The 22755-nt window shown below is 46.1% G+C and overlaps 1 long non-coding RNA gene and 1 pseudogene across 3 annotated transcripts; one reads left to right on the plus strand and one right to left on the minus strand.

The window, feature by feature from the left end:
• The first annotated feature begins 7373 nt into the window (after nucleotides 1–7373).
• LOC134485140 (uncharacterized) lies at nucleotides 7374–14637 on the plus strand. 3 transcript variants are annotated; one of them, XR_010063072.1, is made up of 3 exons: nucleotides 7374–8864; nucleotides 10712–10802; nucleotides 11856–14637. It is a non-coding gene; the product is annotated as an uncharacterized LOC134485140 (long non-coding RNA). The 3 variants fall into 3 exon arrangements; XR_010063071.1 differs by having other exon boundaries at nucleotides 7374–8206; XR_010063070.1 differs by having other exon boundaries at nucleotides 7374–10802.
• Nucleotides 14638–21198: 6561 nt separating this feature from the next.
• Nucleotides 21199–22407, minus strand: Brix1-ps1 (biogenesis of ribosomes BRX1, pseudogene 1; annotated as a pseudogene).
• Nucleotides 22408–22755: the final 348 nt, after the last annotated feature.

A 22755-nucleotide genomic window follows, 5' to 3' on the forward strand; every position in this document is an offset into this window, starting at 1 on the left:
ATATTGCCTGAAACCATCAGAAAACACAGATATTGACATGATTCATTACAGTAACAAAATCGGTTATGAGGTAGCAATGAAAATTATTTTATGCTTGGGGTCACCAAAGCGTGAGGAACTGTATTAAAGGTTGCAGCATTAGGAAGATGGAGAAGCATTGTTTTACAGCCTCCCGGCTTCTAAAACTTACCAGGTACATCATCAGAGCTGGACAACCTCCAGCGCTGCTGAGAAGACCTGATGCCCGGGTGTCTATTGAAGGGCTTCCTGAGTCTTTCCCCCCAGTGCTTCCTTCTCAGCTGAGAAATGTTCGAGTGACCACAGATGTCTTAGTTCCAGTCCCTCACAGTGGAGTGGGAGCTTGGGAGAGCCGGCCGCCCTGCTGCAGTGAAGGGCAGAGAGCACGGAGTTCAGGTTTGCACGCCCACGGCTCCCTCTTCATACTTCCGGTACCCAAATCGGGAATGTGCCTCCCACCTTTAGGGAACCCACATCTTTTAAGTTAAGTTATCTGTCCCTGCTGCATACACAGACGTGTGCACAGGGTTTCACACACAGACGTGTGCACAGGATAATGTCATCCAGGCAAACCCTGTTGAGACTTCCATCTCAGACGACACGAGAAGGTGTCATCTTGATATTTAAACTAAAGCTCCTGCTAGGTACAGAGATCTATAAAACAGGTGGGTAGAGCAAACACTTACTGATGGTGGGACATAAAGTGATGTCTTTTTAACGATTCTTCGGTATACACGGAATCTTGCTGTTTATTAAAGCTGAGTATAAACGTTTGTACCCGTGAGATGTGTGTTGTTTGTCTGATACCACCGAATCTGAAGTTAGACTTCTCTGATAGCCACACACTGTATTAGTCAGGGTGCTCCAGAGAAACACACTGATAGGAAGAGCATACAGGTTAAAGAATTTATCCAGGGATACAGAGGTGGCTCCGTAGTTAAGAGCACCGGCTGCTCTTCCAGAGGACCTGGGTTTGGTTCTCAGCACCCATGTGGTAACTCACCACCATCCCTAACTCTAGTTCCAGACAATCTGTCATCTTTTCTGTCCTCGACACGCACTGTATACACACAGCACAGATATACAAGGAAACAGCCATACACATAAAGCACAAATAAGAGTTACATTTTAAAGAGGAATTTATTACATTAAATATTAACAACAGTGTCTCATGCCTGAGAGGATGAGAACTTGGTGGTCCCTGGGTCCTTGGGGCAGGGAACCTCTGCAGTGGGAGGTGCATGTCCTCCTCCTCCCCACCCCCACCCCACCGCAGGCAGGCTGTGTGTCACTGGAGAAACCAACACCTAGTAATTGATCAGTCCACAAAGATGGCTGTCTCAACAATCCCTGTCCTACACCAAACACATGGATCTGATCTGAGGTGTCCCTGGAAAGCCACTGGTCCTCACTCAACAATGGAGTCTGGAATCACTGGCTCTGACAGCAATGAAGGACACAGCAGAGGCAGAGGCAGCAGCAGCGGGTGGGTGTAGGGGACGAATGCTGTACAGAGCAGAGGACGGGTGAGCAGCCCTCCCTCTGCTCTGTTTCATATGAGATTCCAGCAGAACACACACCCCTCCCCTGGCCTGCCTCAGCAGGACAGTCAGGACAGGGTTTCAAGTGAGGACCCTGCTCAGGCGCTTCTCATGTGTTCCAAATCGATACAAAACCAACCATCACCCACCTCAGAGGAACGATGTGAGACAATATTACAAGTCTTTGTTGTCTGTGACTGAACCCTTATGGTTCTATAAGAGCAGAAAAAATTAGATGCACAGTAAAACCACAGCGCTTCCTAACACATAATAGTCTCAGATCTGATCTGAGGTGTTCTTGGCAGCATGCGATAGCCTTACAGGGCAGAGCAGTGCATGCACAGAGAAGTGCACATGTGTGTGCTCAGAAGCGAGGCTACAGGGAAGGCTCCTAATGCAACACGGGTCAATGCCACAAGGAATAGCTCTGATCTAATAATGTACATTTGGTTCCATACACATCCCGTGACTGTTACAAGTCCAGAAACATTTACTGTTGCCACAGTAAAGGTTTTCACAGCCTCCTCTTTCACTCGACATTACCCACGATTTGAGGAACTTTCTTGAGCTGCCAAAAAGAGGATCCTTACAGAGCATGATAATGAACTTGGCACCCAAGGTTGGCACAGCAGACTGGGGCAAGTTTCATAGGCTTGTCGCTAAAACAAGCCAGTCATGGTGAGAGGCAGTGAGCCAGGGCTTCAGGGAGAGCTGTGAGGAAGGGTCCTTAAGTAACCTCCCCCAGTGCCAGGAGAGCAGCTCCCAAATCCTTCAAAGGCACAGTTTGCTTCCCTTGCCACTGAGAAATTTCAGTTCTCCTCTGGTGTATGTGATAAAGATGCAGGGCGTTCTCCATCATCCACTGACCAGGATGGAGGAAAGGAAGGATGCCCAAGTCTCAGTGGCTCATCTCCGGGTCCACCTTTAGGTTTGAAGGTGCCTCTTGGGCTCCAGCTGGATTCTGGTCTCTCTGACTTGAATGTCAAGGAAGCCCACGCACAGTATCACCTAGCTTGCCCCAGGAGGCTCTCGGAAGGAGACCTCTTTGTTTGCTTTTTGTCATTTTATTTCATGTGTATAGGTGTTTTGTTTGCATACATATCTGTTTACCATACATATACCTGGTATCCAAAGAGGCCAAAAGAAGTTACAGATGGTTGTGAGCCCCTATGTGGGTACTGAAATCAAATGCGTGTCCTCTGTAAGGGCAGCCAGTGTTCTTAATCACTGTTTGTCAGAGTGATCTTTGAGGCACAGAAACCATGTTCTGGGTTGCCACACTTCAGTTAACAAGAATAGTCAACCGGCCGCCCAACTACAGGAGCCAAAGGGCAAGGTTAGAGACTTTCCCAGAACCACAGGTAAGGATGTGGAGTACAACTTTGATGGATCAGGTTTTTACTTTAATTTTGGCAGGTGGGGATGTTTATGTGCTGAGTTTCGTACCCTGAATGTGAAAGGAAAATTATACGCATTTAAGGTTTAAAAATATAAAATTAAAAGAGTAAGCCCCAAAAGCCACACACTCAGGGCTAAGCCCTGCCGCCAGGAATAGCAGGCCATAAAGATAAAGAAAAGGAATGCAGGATCCAGCCCAGGCTATCGGGACTGATTCATGGGCCATCCGGCAAGAAGACATCCCCCCAGTTTACTCAGGGCCATACTTTAACTAGGTGTCCTCCAGACCCTGATAAGCCCCTGACTTCTAGCACGTACTCTTCTGCTTTGTTCTCACTGCTATGTTTGAATGAGCCAATTGTATGTAACCGCGCCAAAACCCCCTAGCTTTCCCTATATAAACCCCTGACTTTTGAGTTTCAGGGCTGACACCTCTGTCTCCTGAGTGGGATACGTGTCGGCCTGGAGATCTCTGTAATAGGTCTCTGTAATAAACCTCGCCTTTGCTTATTACATCCAAAATGGTCTCTCTGTGTCTGGAGTCCGCGATTTCCCAAGACTTGAGTAAGGGTCTCTCTGCGTGGGATCTTTCAAATGTTACTTCCTATTTGGAATCAGGTGTGCTGTGTTGGGGACCTGTTTCATTCCCCCCTTGTCTTAGTGAATAAGTCAAATCATGGATTCACCCCGCTTTTAAGTTTAGTTAGTCCTAAGGGCTGTTAATTTTACTAAACTGATACATAGTTGACCATATAGTTAGAGAGGCTCCACTAGCATCGCTCAGAATAAAAATTAAAGGCTTAGCCAGTGCAGTTCTGAGTAGTTAGCAGGGGTGTGGGTGGGGTGGGGGTCTGACACCGGGACACAGATGGTTACCAATTATTTGATTCTCTCTCTCTTTCTCTCTCTCTCTCTCTCTCTCTCTCTCTCTCTCTCTCTCTCTCTCTCCCTCCCTCCCTCCCTGTCTCGTCTTCCCCCATAGCAAGATAAAAAATTTTGAAGTACTTTTGATCAATTATCATAGACACAACAGATTAGACACAGTTACTAATCCAGTGTCTGGGAACCATGTGAGATGGTACTGGGTTCTGTCTGCCTGTCCAGGCATAGGAATGGTTGGTGGTTGGTGACCATTCCTGGTTGTCTTTACTGTATGTCTGTGTGTCTTTTTATGCGTTTCTGTCAATTCTGTTTTCCTATATTGATCAGTGGCTCTCACTATTGTCAGAAACCCCTGGCTTAAGAATTGTGTCCCCTCCTGTTGGGGACCTGAATCCTAGGTTGCCCAGAAAACCACGCCATCATCACCACCACCAAAACAAAACAAAACATAAAACCACGCTACCTCGAAAGCAAATGGATGGAACTTGAAAATATCATCCTGAGTGAGGTAACCCAGTCACAAAAGAACACACACAGTATGCACTCACTAAGTGGATATTAGCCCAACAGAAGATCAGAATGTCCACGACACAAGTCACAAACCATATGAAACTCAAGAAGAAAGAAGATCACACCAAAGTGTCGGTGCTGCAGTCCTACTCAGAAGGAGGCAGAAAACAATCTCAGGAAGTAGAGGGAGAGAGGAGGGGGAGAAAAAATGGGGGGTAGTTCAGATGTGGGAGGAGATGGGGGAGAAATACAGAGGGTCAGGAATTTGGAAGTAGGTTGTGCAGTGGGGGAGGAGGAACAGGGGATAGCCACTAGAAAGTCCCAGATTCCAGGGACCCAAGAGGTTCCCAGGATCCGACAGGGAAGACATTAGCCAAAATACCCGATAAAGGGGAGATAGAACCTGTAGAGACCATATTCCGTGGATAGGCATGGCCCCCAATTGAGGGATGGGGACACCCACCCACCTCAAAAATATTAACCCAGAATTCCTCCTGTCAAAAGGAAATTCAGGGACAAAGAGTGGAGCAGACACCGAAGCAAAGACCATCCAGAAGACTGTCCCACCTAGGGATCCATCCTATATGCAGACACCAAACCCAGATACTATTGCTGATGCCAAGAAGTGGTTACTGACAGGAGTATTGCTGTCCCCTGAGAGGCTCTGCCAGAGCCGGACCAATACAGATGCAGATGCTGACAGCCTGAGCACAGAACCCCAGTGGAGAAGCAATGGAGAAGTTAGGGCAAGGACAATAAGAGCTGAAGGGGTTTGCAAACAACAATATCAACCAACCAGACCCCAAAAGCCCTCAGGGACTAAACCACCAAGTAAACAGTACATGGAGTAGGGGAGGGAGGGGGAACATGGCTCTAGCTGGATATGTAGCAGAGGATGCCTTATCTGGGATCACTGGGAGGGGAGCTCCTTGGTCCTGTGGAGGCTTGATGCCCCAGGATAGGGGAACACTAGGGCGTTGAGGCAGGAGTGGGTGGGTGAGCACCCTCATAGAGGCAGGGGAGAGGGAGGAGGGGATGGGGGCTTGTGGAAGGGAAACTGGGAAGGGGGGATAACATTTGAAACGTAAATAAATAAATAAAATAACTAATAATATTTTTTTTAAAAAATGCCACCTTTCCACTCCAGGAGCACGTTTTGCACAATCAGAGCTGGTACAGTAGTAGGTGGAGACTGGGAGATGCCTGGCCTCTCATCCAGGGCCCCCTGCCTTCTAAAAGGAATGCACACAGGGAGAGGAAGTCCTCCCCCCAGGTAAGCTTTTCCTCCCTTTATCAGGTCTCAGCAGCCCCACGGAAGTGGGAAAGTTCCCCTGGACTGAGCCCAAATCAAAAGAGAAAGTTCCATTCCTTTCTCTTTATGATTAATGTCTCCTAACCAACCAGTGATCTGTACAGTTGGAAACTAAAACCCACAATTCTTTAAAAAAAAAAAAAAAAAGAAAAGAAAAGAAAGAAAGAAAGAAAAGTACAAAAACCACCCCTGGGCTGGGCAAGGGAAATCTCTGGCAAACAATTCTGCTATGACAGATCAAAATTCCCCTTCTATTCAGTATTGACCAAGGAAACTTTAACTAACTTTTGCTAAGATTCTTCTTTCTTTTCTTTCCTTTTTAAAAAAGATTTATTTGTTATATATTATGAGTACACTGTTGCTGTCTTCAGACACAGCAGAAGAGGGCGTCAGATCCCATTACAGATGGTTGTGAGCCACTATGTGGTTGCTGGAATTTGAACTCAGGACCTGTGGAAGAGCAGTCAGTGCTCTTAACCACTGAGCCATTTCTCCAGCTCAGATTCTTTCTCAAGTAATTAAACACAGATGCTAAAAAGTTTTCCTTTGTCATCCACTCAGCCCCAGACATTAGAAAAAAGGTTATAAAAATTAAAGGTATAAAAGGGAGGTCCCAGTTGTTGAAGGTAGCTCAAAAAGTGTTTAGTCACAGAGAATTGATTGATAGAAGACCTTTCACATAAACTGAAAACCACAGTCACCTCTTCTGACAAGACACAGTTAGACTTCCGGATACCCAGCAAAATGTCGGTGTCTTACCCTCTGTCAAAAGACTATCTTCTAGTTGAAAATTCTGCCTCCAGTCAAAAGGTACAGTTGGCCTTTAATCCCAGCACTATGGAGGCAGAGTCAGGTGGATTGCTGTGTATTCAAGGGCAGACTGGTCCACAGAGTTCCCGGACAGGCAGGACTACACGGAGAAACTGTCTCAAAACAAACAAAAGATACAACAACGGACTACCGCTCAGATTACCAACAAAGACTCCTGGGGGCATGGGGAGAAACTGCAGTTCCAACTAGCCAGTTCAGCCATCCTCCTCCAGATAAAGCAGTAGCTAATGACCCTGGAAACAAAAGGGGAAATTGCATTCCCAATAGAGAGAACAATGATGTAGATGCCTAAGTCAAATAAACCTTATCCTCCCCAACTTGCTTTTGGTCCTGGTGTTTCATCATAGCAACAGTGACCCTAACTAGGGTAGCCACCAAATGAGTCTCTCTTGTTTTGTTTCCCCGAGCTCTGTCCAGGCTCATGGTGAGCCTGGTTTAAAACTCAACTGGCCCTGATAACAGGAAGCATTTCTGCGGACTCAGCTCTTAGGAGGAGTGCCTGACCTCAGCTTCTAAATAACAGGCCCTGAACAGGGGCACCGGAACTGCAGCAAATGTAGTTACTCGGTGGGAGCGGGGCCTGTCACGGGCCTCTGACCCATCCTGGAGATTTATGACTGTCAGTGCAGAAGGGGACAGACTATTTGTGTGTTTCTGTCCTGGGATGGACACACCAACCATGATGTGGCATTAGTACCCTAGCCTACATGTAAGGAGCGTTGAGTTCAAGCGGATGAGTCACGCATCCAGGGAAATAGGTTGGGTCTGTGTGTCCTCCAAAGACCCACTGAAAGCGTGGGCTTCAGCTAAGTGTTACTCGAACATAATGGAACCTTTGGGGAATGGGTCTGAGTGTGAGGAAGTTGAGCCAGGGAGGGACTGAAAAGAAAATTATACGAATTCTAGGTTTATAAATATAAAAATTAAAAAAATAAACCCCAAAAGGCCACAGACCCAGGGCTAAGCCCTGCAGCCAAGACTAGCAGGCCATAAAGATAAAGGAACACAGGAAACACTGTTCAGGCAGGACTGACAAGCCATAAAAAAAAGGAATGCAGGAACCAGCCTGAGTTAATGGGACTGATTCATGGGACGTCTGGCAGGAAGACATCCCCCCCCCAGCTCACTCAGGGCCATCCTCCAGACCCTGATAAGCCCCTACTTGTGCTTTTCAGCCATTGTGTCCTACAGAGAGCATTCCAAGAAACCGGACAGCCCAAGCCTAACCAGAGGTGTTTCAAATACAAATGCTCCATCAATTTTGACAAACTTTTAAAAATAATGAGGACCTAAAGACCCTACCCTTCTCCTGATTTAGTAGCTCTGTTCCAGGAACCAGGGGGCCATAAAACCTTCTGGCGTCCCCTTATCTCCTGGAGCCATAAAACAATCTTGTAACTTGTGGTACATTCCCCTTTGACATCCCCCATCCCCTGGTGCTCACAGCCTCTGCCTTTAAATACTCTTTTTCCCAGCCTCTCGGGGCCGACACCTCTGTCTCCTGCGCGGGATACGTGTCGGCCCGGAGATCTCTGTAATAGGTCTCCGTAATAAACCTCGCCTTTGCTTATTACATCCAAAATGGTCTCTCTGTGTCTGGGGTCCGCGATTTCCCAAGACTTGAGTAAGGGTCTCTCTGCGTGGGATCTTTCATATTTATGGGGGCTCGTCCGGGATCTGTGCGACTACCCCAGACTCCGAAGACCCCTTGGAGGTGAGTTAGATGTTTGTCTGAGTGTTTTTGTGTGAGCGGCGCCGCAATTGTCAGTCTGTGTCTGTCTCTGTTTTGGTTCCGCCGTGTGTGTATATATGTGTGTCTTAGTACTGGTCAGTGTTAAGAGGGCAGATGGGTATTCCTGCCCTGTGTTAAGAGGGCAGATGGGTGTTCCTGCCTTGTGCTAAGAGGGTGGATGTGTATTCCTGCCCTGTGCTAGGAGGGTGGATGTGTATTCCTGCCCTGTAGGAGAGTGGATGTGTATCCCCACTCAGTGCAGCTGCCTTTGTGGTCCGTGAGGACCCCCTGGCTGCGGAAGGGGGGACGCCCCGGGCCCGCAAGGCTGCAGCCCCTGGAAGACGTTCCACGGGCGGAGAACAGTCGGGAGAGCCCGGCTATGGACAGTCAGGAGGACCTGACTCTGGTTTTCTGGAACAAAGGAGATGGAATGCTCCTTTTACCTAGGCGGGAGTGGACGAGGAATCCCACTCCGTCAGAGGTCGAGTTCGGCTGCCTATTTAAATATAGGCACGGACAAGTGTGCTTGGTCGTTAGGACAAGAGGACACTCTGGAATCCTGTTGGGAGGTGGAATCAGATGGTCCATCTCATCCCAAAAACAGCTAAGGTTAAGCTGCAGTTTGGGCCACGTACTGAAGGTACCAGGCATCTGTGAAAGTTGGTTATAAGATGCTTTGTCTTGATATTGTTTGTCTGGCTTGTTTTCTGTGGTATTGTCGAGTGTCTTTTTGGCTTTTGTTTCGTTTTTAAATTTTGGACTGACGACTGTGTTTGAATTTGGACTGACGACTGTGTTTAAAATCTTGGACTGATGACTGTGTTTGAAATCATGAAACTGTTTGCTTTGTTCGTCATAGAGTTTTACTTGGTCCTCTTGGTGCTTAAGTTAAGAGTTAAAAATAATTTGCTTGAGAAAAATTGTTTTCTGCCAGGGAGTTTTGTCTTTCTCTCTTGAGCCTCCTCCCCAAGGAGAGAGGCCCCTCCCTTTACTCCCCTTGATCAGCCTAGCTGCTGTTAACAGTTGTGTAAACAGACATTAACAAAAACCTTGAGGACAAAACCTCTCCTAAATAAAAAAGTTCCCCAGATTAGGCCTCCGGTATAAAACAAGTATAGTGAGTAAGAAACTTAATTTTATAGACCCCGCTCTAGTGGCGGTGTGTTGGTTGATAGCCAACGTTAAGTTTTTAAAACATAGTGTTTTATCTGTGCTTGTGCTCGCAACACACAGTAGGGGGGAGCGAAATTAGCTGCGGAGCTGCTACAGCGAGCATGGGGACTTCTCAAGTCTCACCCAATTTTTCTGGCTCTTCAGGAGCTGTTTAAAAGAAAAAGGTTTAGGATAAAAAGAAACACTACAAAGAGATTTCTTAGTGAATTGCTACACCTTGGTTTGCGATCTCTGAGAATCTCACGGTGGACAGCTGAGATAAGCTGAAAAAGGATTTAAATTTTGCTTGAGAGCAAGGAATCTTAAAGGCGGAGTTTCAGCCGGTATGACACTTAGTGCTTAGCTGCCTAAAAGATCAGAAATGCTGTCAACAGGCTATAAAAAAGGGACAGGCTGTGTTAAAAATGCTACATAAAGAATAATCTAAAAAGGCTGAGAGTGAGGTGGGGGAGGACTCTAAAAAAACAAGAACAAGAAAGGAATTTCTGCTTTTAGTGACCAGACCTTCAACTCTTGCTCACAGAAAGAGGGTGCTCATTAAGAGAAGTTCTTTAAGGAGCCTGCCTTATCTGCTGGCCCTATTCCAAGAGAGGAGCCAGTCTCCAGCATTAAATTACTTTTCTCACTGGTCATCATTAACATGGAGAATGCCTTTGATCCTATCCCCACAGCAGCCAGTTCCTGCCCCTGTGGTCGAAATGTCCCAGGTTGGGGGGCAGAGAAGCCCCTAAAATAGTTTAAAAAAATCTACAACAAACTATAAAGAACTTTGTTTTGTTTAGCCAATCAAAATTTAAAATTCAGGCTTTGGCTGTGGCCAAGGTCAGGATTAATGTTTTCTTTTCCATGGGCCTTTAGCCCACTGAGAAAGTTTGGTAAAGGGCTGCTACTGAGGTCCTGAAAGCCCCAGGTAAACTGGTTACAATTCTTTTGTCAGCTGCTTAGTATCTAACACCCAGGTTCTAATCGTCTCTCCACCCTTTTGTTATTAGTTCTTACTGGAAGCCTAGTGCCATTTAGAGGATGGGTCTCTTGAGCGATAAAGCCACTGAGCTGGCACTAAAAGAAGGTACTCCTTAAGAGAAAATCTAAGTCAAGAGAGACAGCCGGTAACAGATAGGCTGCCCCTCTGCTCACTTTTCTGTTTCACAGACACAAGGTGTTTTTGTCCCAAGAAAGCCTCCTGGCTTAGCTGTGTGACTAAATGCTATTTGCCCTCTTCAGTGGACCTCTATTCTCGAGATTCCCTTGTTTTCTCACCATCCCATTTGAGATGCTTGTTAGTAACTGTTACAGGTCTTCTTTACCACCAAGGAAAGACAGAATCCTACTAGAGGCCAGAAAAAGTGTTCCAGAGATGGATGGAAGGCCCTCACTTCTGCCTGCTCTCTTCAGACGCCTAAAGGTAGGGAGTGCTCCAGGTCTGCCGCCAGACTCCAAGGGTGGGTCTCTGAGGGGCTGGAAAGTGCCCCACCAATCTGGCTAAGATAAGGAAAGGATATAAAGAGAATGTTACAGAAATTTAAAGGGTTAAGTTGCTGAGAGTTAGTACACGTTACAGAGAAAGAGGTAAAAAAAACAGAAAGCTAGAGAAAAAAAGAGACAAAAAAAAAGAAGAAGTTAGAGAGATAAAGAGAGATAAAAGATGAGAGAGGAACATATACTGGCCACAGTAGTTAGGGAACCTAGGAAGATAGTACCTGACAACAGAAGAGAATTCCTGGCTAAAGATCAGTGTGCCTAATACAAAGAAAAAAGACACTGGGTCAGGGACTGCCCAAGAAAGAACAAGAGGGGCCACTGGAGAGCTTCTTGGTCCTAGAGTGCTGGACAGGGACCCAATGCTCTGTGCTCCTATGCCCCCCAGTGGGCCAATATCCAAAGACCTTGAGTGCAAGGAGCTACTTATGGACTGCCCAAAGAACAGTGGACCTTGGCGTGGGCCGGGTAACCCACCCACTAATTCATGGTCATCCCTGACTGCCCCTATCCCTTGCTCATGAGAAAATTGCTCTCCAAATTGGCTTACATGGGCTGAAATGGCTAGATGAGGCCATGTGTATACATATCTATAGACTGTGTATGTGGAGCTTAAGACCTGTCTCAGTGCACCAGTAACTGATGCTGGGAGATGAATGGCTTAGTGCTTTTCTGCTTGGAACACATCACTCCTGCCAGCTGGGCACTAACAATTATCACCCGATCCAGGACTTAAACTGTGGTAGAGTGGCTGATGTTTTGCCTTTAAATAGAATGTCCCAAAGGATGGGACCACTGGTCATCTGCCATAGACTAGATTCTCCACCGGTTGGGGACAATCTGGTCACCTTGCTGCCTAATCCTGACCTGGAGCCACCACAACACGAGTGTCAAACACTGGCAGAAGACCATGGGTGGAGGAAAGACCTCTGTGACTGGCTGATTGATCCCTGCTGAAAGCCGAGGACCTTGTTCACAGACAGGAACAGTTCTCTTCATGAATGAAGGTCAGAGACAAGTGGGTGCTGCCATGGTGGACAACACAGTGTCATCTAGAATGGCTGAACCCCAACCCCCAGCACATCAGCACCACAGATGCCTTTGCCATCTCTTAGATGCCCTGATGAAGCCAACAACTGTGAGTACTATTCATTGCTCAGGATATCAGGAGGAAAGAGATTCAGTGACATGGGACAGTAACAAAGCAGATAAAGTGGCTCAAGAAATGGCTATGCAGGAGCCTATCCTGGTTATAGGCCTACAAGAGACAGCCACTGGGAACTGAGATTAGACTAAGGGATGACCTCACTTAGAATGTACAACAGAAAAAAAGGCCCAAGTTGTTTAAAAGATAAAAGGACAATGACACACTTGGGGAGAAAGCTATACCCCCCAGAGAACAAACAAAAGACTCACTTTGCCAAATTAAAAAATGGACTCATTTAAGAGATAAAAAATTTGTCCAAATAGTTAAGTGTATATAATAGACTTTAAGATTTTAGCCAGAGAGACAATAAAAAATATAAGATATGTCAGTAAACAAATGCTTAACAAACAAACAGGACAAAGAGACCTAGAGAGTTTAACGAAAAGTTGAAGTGAACTTCACTGAGATAAAACCAGAAAAATATAATCACAAGTATCTCCTAGTGCTTGTAGATACTTTTTCAGGAATAGATAGAAGCTTTCCTCACCAAACGAGAGACGGCCTCTACAATCATCAAGAAGATACTGAAAGAAATCTTCCCCAGGTCTGGAATGCCCAAGGTAATCTGGTCAGACAACGGTCCTACTTTCGTTGCCAAGGTAAGCCAGGGTGTGGCCAAATATTTAGAGGTCGATTAGAAATTACATTGTATTTACAGACCTCAAAGCTTAAGACAGGTAGAATAAATAAATAGAACTCTAAAAGAGACCCTGACCAAATTGACCATGGAGACTGGCACAGACTGGGTGACACTCCTTCCCTCTTGCTCTCTTCAGAGCAAGAAATACCCCTTCCAGACTCAGCTTTACCCCCTTTGAGATCTTATATGGGGCCTCAGCTCCCCTGACTGTATTAGATGATGTTACTGAACCAACATGTCATAGTAATAATGATTTGTGTGCCAGGCTAAAAGACCTACAGGTGATACAGAAAGAAATCTGCTCACAGCTGACAGCAGCCTATGCCCCGGAGACCCCTGAGACATCCCATCAGTTCCAGGTCGGAAACAGCTACACTGAGCCCAGACACTCGAGCCTCGCTGGAAAGGACCGTACCTGGTGCTGCTGACCACCCTGACAGCCGTCAATTCTCAGCCCTCACCAGCCGTGTACTAGCTGTTAGGGCTGAGAGCTGGGACCTAGAGGGAAATTCAGTCATGTTTGTCCTGGGTTCCATCGAGATAGGTGTGGGGATAGGCTTGATTTCTATTACAAATGATGTAACATTACATATGTTAATACTCCTAACACTTCTTGGGACTGTGCCTCAGGGATCACTACCTATATAAGTTTAGAAGTTCTGAAAGACAGTCATGACCTTGGTGTATAGGTTTAGATAGTGTCCAGATAGAATCCTGATGCCAAAGACTTTTTAGCTGACCTCCAAGAATACCTAACCTCCCTCTCAGAGGTAGTCCTTCAAAATAAGAAAAGATTAGACCTGATATTCCTTAAAGAAGGAGTCTGTGTACTATACTGAAAGAAAAATGTTGCTTCTATACAGACCATTCAGGAGTAATTAAAGACTCCATAAATAAACTTAGAGAAAGGTTAGACAAAAGACAGACAGAAAAACACATCAGAGATGGTTCGAGAGCTAGTTTAGTAGATCTCCCTAGATGACTACCCTACTCTCTGCTACAGCTGGGCCATTATTAATAATTTTCTTGGTTTTAGTTTTTGGCTCCTGCGTGACAAACAAGTTAATTGCTTTTGTTAAAAATCGAGTGGGTGCTGTGCGGTTGATGTCCTGAGACAACAGTACCAGTCAGTTAAGACAACTGGTGAGACCAAATACGAGACTTGATATCAAAATTCTAAGATTAGAATTATTTAGTAGGAGAAGACGGGAATGAAAAGAAAATTATACGAATTCTAGGTTTATAAATATAAAAATTAAAAAAATAAACCCCAAAAGGCCACAGACCCAGGGCTAAGCCCTGCAGCCAAGACTAGCAGGCCATAAAGATAAAGGAACACAGGAAACACTGTTCAGGCAGGACTGACAAGCCATAAAAAAAAGGAATGCAGGAACCAGCCTGAGTTAATGGGACTGATTCATGGGACGTCTGGCAGGAAGACATCCCCCCCCCAGCTCACTCAGGGCCATCCTCCAGACCCTGATAAGCCCCTACTTGTGCTTTTCAGCCATTGTGTCCTACAGAGAGCATTCCAAGAAACCGGACAGCCCAAGCCTAACCAGAGGTGTTTCAAATACAAATGCTCCATCAATTTTGACAAACTTTTAAAAATAATGAGGACCTAAAGACCCTACCCTTCTCCTGATTTAGTAGCTCTGTTCCAGGAACCAGGGGGCCATAAAACCTTCTGGCGTCCCCTTATCTCCTGGAGCCATAAAACAATCTTGTAACTTGTGGTACATTCCCCTTTGACATCCCCCATCCCCTGGTGCTCACAGCCTCTGCCTTTAAATACTCTTTTTCCCAGCCTCTCGGGGCCGACACCTCTGTCTCCTGCGCGGGATACGTGTCGGCCCGGAGATCTCTGTAATAGGTCTCCGTAATAAACCTCGCCTTTGCTTATTACATCCAAAATGGTCTCTCTGTGTCTGGGGTCCGCGATTTCCCAAGACTTGAGTAAGGGTCTCTCTGCGTGGGATCTTTCAGGACTGTTCCCCTTCTGTGTCTCTCCTCACTTCCTGGCTGACTTGAAGTGAGAATCTTCCCCCACCTCCCACTTCTGACACAATGCACTGCCTTGTCACAGACCTGAAGCAATGAGCTCACCGATCATCCATAGGAACCTCTGAAGCCAAAATAAGCTTCCCACCCTTACAATAGGATTTCGTCAGGTTATTTCGTGTCTGTGATGGAACCCTTTCTGATACACCGGGTCTCACAGCTAACGAATAGGTTCAGACGCAGGACAGATTGAAGAAATGGGCATGGTGATAACTGTATCCTGGGAAGACAGATCAGGGAGCCTGTGATGCTGTGAGGGCAGGCTGAGCTCCCGATTCCGTTTCTCCACCTTCCTTAGTCAGGAAGACACTGGAACACAGCACTGAGGCAAAAGGGCGCCCTCTTCTGGCTATTTTAGGAAAACCTCTGTGGGATGTCTAAGGTTCTGTTCTCTTCTGGGAAGCATTCCTGGTTTCCGCGGCAATCTAGAAGTCAGAGAAGTCCCAGTGGCTGCTGGGAGCTGCACCAGAGGTTGCCCATGGTCTTATGTAGATGTGTTGCCTAAGGATTTGCTTCTCAGAGATCCTGAGGGCTGGGTCCAAAGTCCGAGGTGTGGGCAGGGTTGGCTTCTTCTGAGCCCTGTCCCTTGGCTGGCACCCAGCTGTCTTCTCAATGGGTTGTTACAGCTGTGTAACTGTCTTTTCTGTCTCTTCTTGGTGGGAGAAAGGTGGAGTGTGTTTGTGTGTGTGTGGGGGGGGGGAGTGTACACGCGCGCAGGCGCGAGCGCTTGAGAATAGTTTTATTGAAGAGGGACCTTCAATAAACATTGTATTCATCTGCGTGAACTCTCCCGGACTCCTTCCATGGCTTCAGCAGATGGGAACATCATTCTGCTCTGAACTTCCGTGAGACCAAATATGTCTGCTTTATTTCACTTAATATGATGTCCTCCCGTTCTAATCATGTCGAGGATGGCAAGAGCTTCCTCCTTCTGCTTGAATAATATCCACTGTGTTTGTACATTTTCTTTGTCTACTCAGCTGCTGCAGGATCTTTGGGTTGGTTCCATATCACTATTTAAGGTTTTTGTGTGTGTGGGGGGGCGGTTTCAAGATAAGGTTTCTCCCTATAGCCAGGAGGCTGAGCCAGGAGGATCACGGCTTTGAGACCAGCAGGGACTACACAGTGAGAAGCTGTTTCAAAAACAACACTGTCCCCAGCTCCATGAAATAAAATAAAACATACATATCCACAAGTTCCTAACACTCCAAAACATACAAACCAAAACAGACATCAATTAAAATTTTCAGTCATGTACATAACTACGTCTTGTGTTTATCTCAGGATAGGCTTATGGGCACATTTTTCATATTATTATTGTTGTTGTTGTTTTTCGAGACAGGATTTCTCTGTGTAGTCTTGGCTGTCTAGGAAACTGATCTGAGACCAGGTTGGCCTCTTAACTCACAGAGATCCACTTGCCTCTGCGTCCAAGTGTTGGGATTAAGGTGTGCTCTGCCCCAGCCATAATCCCGACTGGGCAAATTTAATTATCTTAATTCTTGTCTCATTTTTCAGGCTTTCTTTTTTTTTCTTTTTTTTTTTCTTTCTTTCTTTCTTTTTTTTTTTTCCGGGGCTGGGGATCGAACCCAGGACCTTGCGCTTCCTCGGCAAGCGCTCTACCACTGAGCCAAATCCCCAACCCCATTCAGGCTTAATGAGTATCACCAGTGAATAAAATTATTGGAAACAAGGGAGATACCAATTTAGGCTGGGGTCTTTGCGGGCCTGTAGGGCGGAGAATTGGTGTCTGAGGTTCAACCTTCTAAGGGATAGTTTGCTTGTAAGACGGAGTTTTAATGGTTGTAATTTAAAATTACCCAGTGGTCTATTATTTACATGTTAATCTGTTGGCTGGAGCCACAGGGATAGTTGAGTACCTGACTATTGAGATCCCCGGATGGTTTGAGTAAAGCAAGGGTTTAAGGTTAGTAGGTTTCTCTGTCTCCACCTGATGAGGCCAGTGAGTGACTGTATCCTTGGGAACGTTGTGTGAGGCCACAGGTTTCACCACCTGCCCAGGTCACCCTGAGTCCCTTTGCCCACGGGGCAAAGGATCCGGAAAGATGTTACCAGTCCTTAAAGTTGCTCTAGTGTCTGAAAACCAACAGCCTTTACAGCTGCTCTGAAAACCAGGGAAGCCCTGGTTGGACAGTCTCAGTCTGGGATATCAAATGTGTGCCCCTTCCAACTGCGGCTCCGTTTTCAGTCTGATTTTTAACTAAACCAGGAAATGAGTGCGGTGAAAGAATGCTGATACTTGTTCCTCCAGACAGTAGGTGCTGATTCAGACCGCAGGAGCTGGAAAGTGTTTTCTGCAGGTTAATTGCACAGGCAGCTGGTTCCAGTCAGCAGCAGCCGGGGCGTCTTAGTCAGCAGCAGTGGGGGCTAAGAGGTGTTCCAGTCTGTCTGACGCCTGGAGCGCAGGTTGCTCTGGCAGTGAGAACTGCGCATGCGCTCTAGTCTTCTCGACTCTTGCCACTGGTGTTCTCTGTTCTTGTCGTATTCAGCTCGCAGACTCACATTACCCTAGGTGCCGTCTGCCTCATTTCATAGGTCTAATGTGTCTTACTGGTGAATAATCGTACCCAACAGTTCAACTGGACCGCAAGGCGGCTTGCTAAGGCAACCAGATAAAGAGTGCGGAGCAGGAGATGGATGGGTGGGAGAATTATTTTCACATTTAAATAAAATACAAGTAGAACTCATTTCCCAAGAATGAGAAAAAAAATGCTCTCTTGCTTTCTTGCTCCTGCTCCCCATCTCCCCATTTCCCCTCCCCCTCCTCCCCCTGTGCTCATGGCCTGGCCTCTACTTCTCTCTCTGCCTTTCTCTGTCTCTACTCCCTCAACTCGCCTCCATCCCCACGCCCTGAATAGATTCTATTCTATACCAAAGAGAGAGAGAAAGAGAGAGAGAGAGAGAGAGAGAGAGAGAGAGAGACTTTCAATGACTTATCAGTTTGAAGAAGTTTTCACTGAATATACATCTATATTTTACCTAGATTCTTTCACTAACATTTAGTTTACTTCATACTATATATATTAATGTATCTTTCCATTCCTCAAGCCATGTTTTTTTTTTTTTTCTGATGCATTTCAAAGCTTACAAATATCAGGACACTTTCTTTCAAATACCTTTTTAAAAAAACAAAAAACAAAAACAAAACAAAACAAAACAAAAAGTGTGACGGGGGGGGGGGGGGGGCCCATGCTAACCTTAAGCCCTGTTCAACTCAAACCATTTCAGGATCTCGCTATCCAAACACTCAGTGGGAGTATCCCAGTGGCCTCAGCCAATTGATTAAGCTGTACATAATAGATCATGAGGCAATTTTAAATTACAACCATTAAAATCCCATCTTGCAAACAGTCCCTTAAAATGTCCCATTTGTGTAGCCACAGTCCAACAGTCTCAGAGAGTCCCTTAGAAGGCGGAACCAGAGACACCAACTCTGCAGCCATCAGGCCAGCAAAGGCCCCAACAGTCTGCCCCACCCCCACCCCACCCCCCACCCCCCACCCCCCACCCAACTCTCCAGCCATCAGGCCAGCAAAGGCCCCAACAGTCTGCCCCACCCCCACCCCCACCCCCACCCCCACCCCCCACCCCCCACCCCCCACCCCCGCTCTTCAATCGCTAGCTGCCTTATTCCCCTTGCAGAAGACAGAATTATGGTCTGAGTCATGTCCTGACCTTAAGTCTCCCAGGTAAAAAGAGGGGATCAGAATAGGCCGGAATTTGATTAGAAAGGATGATATGCCCCAAATTTTGATTCCTGGTTTTTCTTTTTTAGTTATTTCCAATAATTTTATTCACTGGTGATACTCATTAAGCCTGAAAAATGAGACAAGAATTAAGATAATTAAATTTGCCCAGTCGGGATTATGGCTGGGGCGGAGCACACCTTAATCCCAACACTTGGACGCAGAGGCAAGTGGATCTCTGTGAGCTAAGAGGCCAACCTGGTCTCAGATCAGTTTCCCAGACAGCCAAGACTACACAGAGAAATTCTATCTTGAAAAATCAAAATAATAATATTATTAAGAATAACAACTAATGGGGCTGGGGATTTAGCTCAGTGGTAGAGCGCTTACCTAGGAAGCGCAAGGCCCTGGGTTCGGTCCCCAGCTCCGAAAAAAAGAACCAAAAAAAAAAAAAAAAGAATAACAACTAATATAATAATATCAAAATTTTGCCCACAAGCCCATCCTGAAATAAATACAAGACATAGTTATCGTACATGGCTGAATTTTTTAATTGCCGTCTGTTTTGGCTTGTACGTTTTGGAGTGTTAGGACCTTGGGGGATGTGTATGTTTTATTTTGTTTTGTGGGGCTGGGGCCAGTAGAGTCTTTGAAACAGCTTCTCACTGTGTAATCCCTGCTGGCCTCAAAGCCATGATCCTCCTGGCTCAGCCTCCTGGCTATAGGGATTACGGGTGGACACCTCCAGACCCAGAGTCACTTTACACTAACCTCATCAGACCATAGGAACCCCACGCACGTTTCAGTGGTCAAAGGGTAGCTTTCAAGAGCAGGTCAATGAATCCACAAGTCTCCGAATGGTAGAGTCCTGGGCTTCTGTCTTCTGGTGTCATGCATGGGAGGACATTAGAAAGTCACAACTAGCACTAAGAAGCCAGACATTTACAGATTAGCAACACTGAAAAGAGTAAGGGAGAGCTCAGTAGCAGATCGTTTGAGGCGTTCAGGAGGCTGTAAGTCCAACACGCACGCGCGCGCGCACACACACACACACACACACACACAGAGAGAGAGAGAGAGAGAGACAGAGAGAGACAGAGAGAGAGACAGAGAGAGAGACAGAGAGAGAGACTGAGAGAGAGACAGAGAGAGAGACAGAGAGAGAGACAGAGAGAGAGACAGAGAGAGAGAGATTGACTTGTGAATGAACAGCAAAGTGCTCCAGCCTCTGGAAGGAGAGGCCGTGGATCTCCCTTTAGTCTAAGAGCGCTTGTGTGGCCATCAATTCTCCGCGACTGATGTCATGTTATTGTGGTCCAAATATCATTAAAGGCCAAGAGTCCCATAAAATGAATCAGCAGCCAGCCTCTGTGTTCTGTACAAGGCGCTCTCAACTGATGAAAGAATTCTTCCCCGCACTACTTAGACAAATGTATCCCCTTGGTCATACGTGTTTGTTGTGAATACAGTCACCTCTCCCATGATTTACTGAGGAATCTGCTGTCAAACTCAGGGCTGTTTCTCGATTTTCATTAGTGTGAATAGGTCAGGTCCTCTACACGATGCACCTTAATCAGAAACTGATTGGTTCCTTGGGATAAAGTCTTAGAAATGGGAGGAAGTCTGAGGGTGGAGAAGAACACACGTCCGAGGGGTCCAGCACATGACCTGGAACCCTGTCTGATCCTTTGACAAGAAATTATTCCACGCTCTGAGACTCATCCCAGGTCACTGTGATATCATCCACTCACAGTAGATCAGTAGAGACAAGCGCATGACCGTCATCAATGTCATCAAATGTTTCTTCAGTCCTGCCTCACAGCCTGGTACTCACATTACTCTTCTACACCACCTCCAGCATAGTCTGGTTCTTCCTCCATCCTGCCCCTGCTTCCTCTTAGATGCAGAAAGGAATCCCTCTGAGCATGTGTCTTCCGCTGCCGGGAGCGTTCTATGCCCAGTTCTTCATCACGTCTTAGCAGTTGGTCTGAAGATCATCATCCACAATTGGCCTGATGATGTGGACTTTTTACCTGAGCCTGCTGTTCTCCCCCCAGAGTATTTCCCCAGTCCCACTGTTAAACAAAGTGCTGGGGGTGTAGCCCAGGGGCAGAACACTTCCCTGGCATGCATATGACCCTAGCTTCTGTCCCCAACCTTGAAAACAGAAGCAAAATCCTTAAAGTAGTCATGGTGCTGGCAGTCTGTAACTGCAGCACTTAGAAGGACCAGGGATTCAAGTCTCGTACAAAGCACAGCTTAGGATAGGCATTGGAGAGAACAGAGTTGTCAATCACAGGGGGCCTTTTTTCTTCAAAGGAAGGAAATCAATGGTGCCTGGTCACCTGGAATGCAGGTGAAGGTGGTCATACCTTCCACCCTTTGCTATTCTGAGGAGCCTAGTGTCCTGAATATTGTTTAGGTTCTAATCCTGGGCTTTGTCTCTCAAAGAATAGACTTCATCCCTGTGAAGAGGCCCTACACACTTGCATTCTACTCCAAAATAGAATCTATTCTTCTATTCTCTCTCTCTCTCTCTCTCTCTCTCTCTCTCTCTCTCTCTCTCTCTCTCTCTCTCTCTGTTCTGAAGGTGTTTTATTTAGAAAAAAGACCAAACCTGACTTAAAGATTTTAATTTTTTAAAAAATGGTGCCCTAATTAGACATAGCTAGTTATGTATACTAAACGTATTTACACATGGAATACAAAATAAATACACAGTCACTAAAAGAGATAGCTAGCCCCTGATTCATTTGGCACTCCCTCTGTCCATCTTCCGTTGTGGTTCCAGATGCCTTTGATGCCTTCGGTAAATCCGACCATCTCTTTCATGCTTTCAGATCCACTTTGGGCTCTGGTTTCCCACGCCGTAATTCTATTGGTTTCTCATCTGCTGGTTTAACAAACATGTCTGCAGTGGATCGTGTGGAAGAGTAGTCTTTGGCTCTGTCTTCCTCAATTTCTGAACATCTTTGATTCTCTCTCTCTCTCTCTCTCTCTCTCTCTCTCTCTCTCTCTCTCTCTTTCTCTCTCTCTCTCTCTCTCCCCTTTTGCAGCTGCGATGGACCTTATGACACGCCGATGCCAGTTTAGAGACTGGTAATGATTTTCAAATAAGGTTGGTCCTCCGAAGCGTCCCTGAAAAATCTCTATGAGATTAAGACAAAATGAGGTCCTATTTCCACTAGAGCAGCATCTTGTGCTATAATCTGGAAGTTCCAAAACCGTATCCTGTTATCCAGAATGGTGAACATGAACGCGACGGTCCCGTGGTGATTAAAGATCCGAACTAAGGGGGCTGGGGATTTAGCTCAGTGGTAGAGCGCTTACCTAGGAAGCGCAAGGCCCTGGGTTCGGTCCCCAGCTCCGAAAAAAAGAACCAAAAAAAAAAAAAAGATCCGAACTAAGAATTCTTTTAACAAAGCATCCGTAATGTGGCATCATCAAAAACAGGGTCAAAGGATAGAAGGGGCCGAGAACCTTTCAAACAGTTTCCAGTCATCTTTAGCTCAGACAGGATATGAGTATTTTGAACCAAGAATTTGGCAAATGGCCCACGAGGTGAGTTTGAAAGCCACCAATGGAGATCCGGTTATTTTTTCCTTAGCTTCAAAGTAGATGTATTTGTTGCAATTTTTCATTTCACAGACCTCATTTATCACAAATAATTTATCTTAACGATCCATTTTAGTACCTGCTTTAGAATGAGGCATCAACATTCTCAAGACTTGCATTAAGTGTCTTGTTCTGAAATGTATTCCTCTGGAAGAAAAGATGAGGATCTGCTCCTTTTTTTTTTCTGTTTGCCCTTGCAAGCAGGACCTGGAATACGATTCCCCCACCTAGCCACACTCCCTTCCTCACCTCCCCCACCCCGCTTTTGCCACAACAGCCTGCTTAGCTGGCTGCCTGGCATCTTTCTGGCTCCTTTTTGGCTGCTTTGCTTGAACCTCCAGGTCCCCACACCGCTTTCTCTTGGTCGCTGCCATTTTGCCTCGCTGTGTTTGTTGCTGTCCCATAGAATCGATTCTTATGCTATCACAGATCCTTCCTCTAGGCCCTAGCCTAAAGTTCTGTTTATCTGCTTATAGAATTCATACTTTCCATAAAGGTCACATGTACTTTGCTACCTCGCTAGGGTGTTTCTAGGTAGCTATGACTAGTTGTCTCGTGATAATCGTCTCTGGGAAACCCCTTCCCAAGGTTTTACTACGCTTAAACGTGTATGAAGAATAAATCGGGGCTGGGGATTTAGCTCAGTGGT

Source organism: Rattus norvegicus, chromosome 1, assembly GCF_036323735.1.
Source record: "Rattus norvegicus strain BN/NHsdMcwi chromosome 1, GRCr8, whole genome shotgun sequence".
Lineage (NCBI taxonomy): Eukaryota > Metazoa > Chordata > Mammalia > Rodentia > Muridae > Rattus > Rattus norvegicus.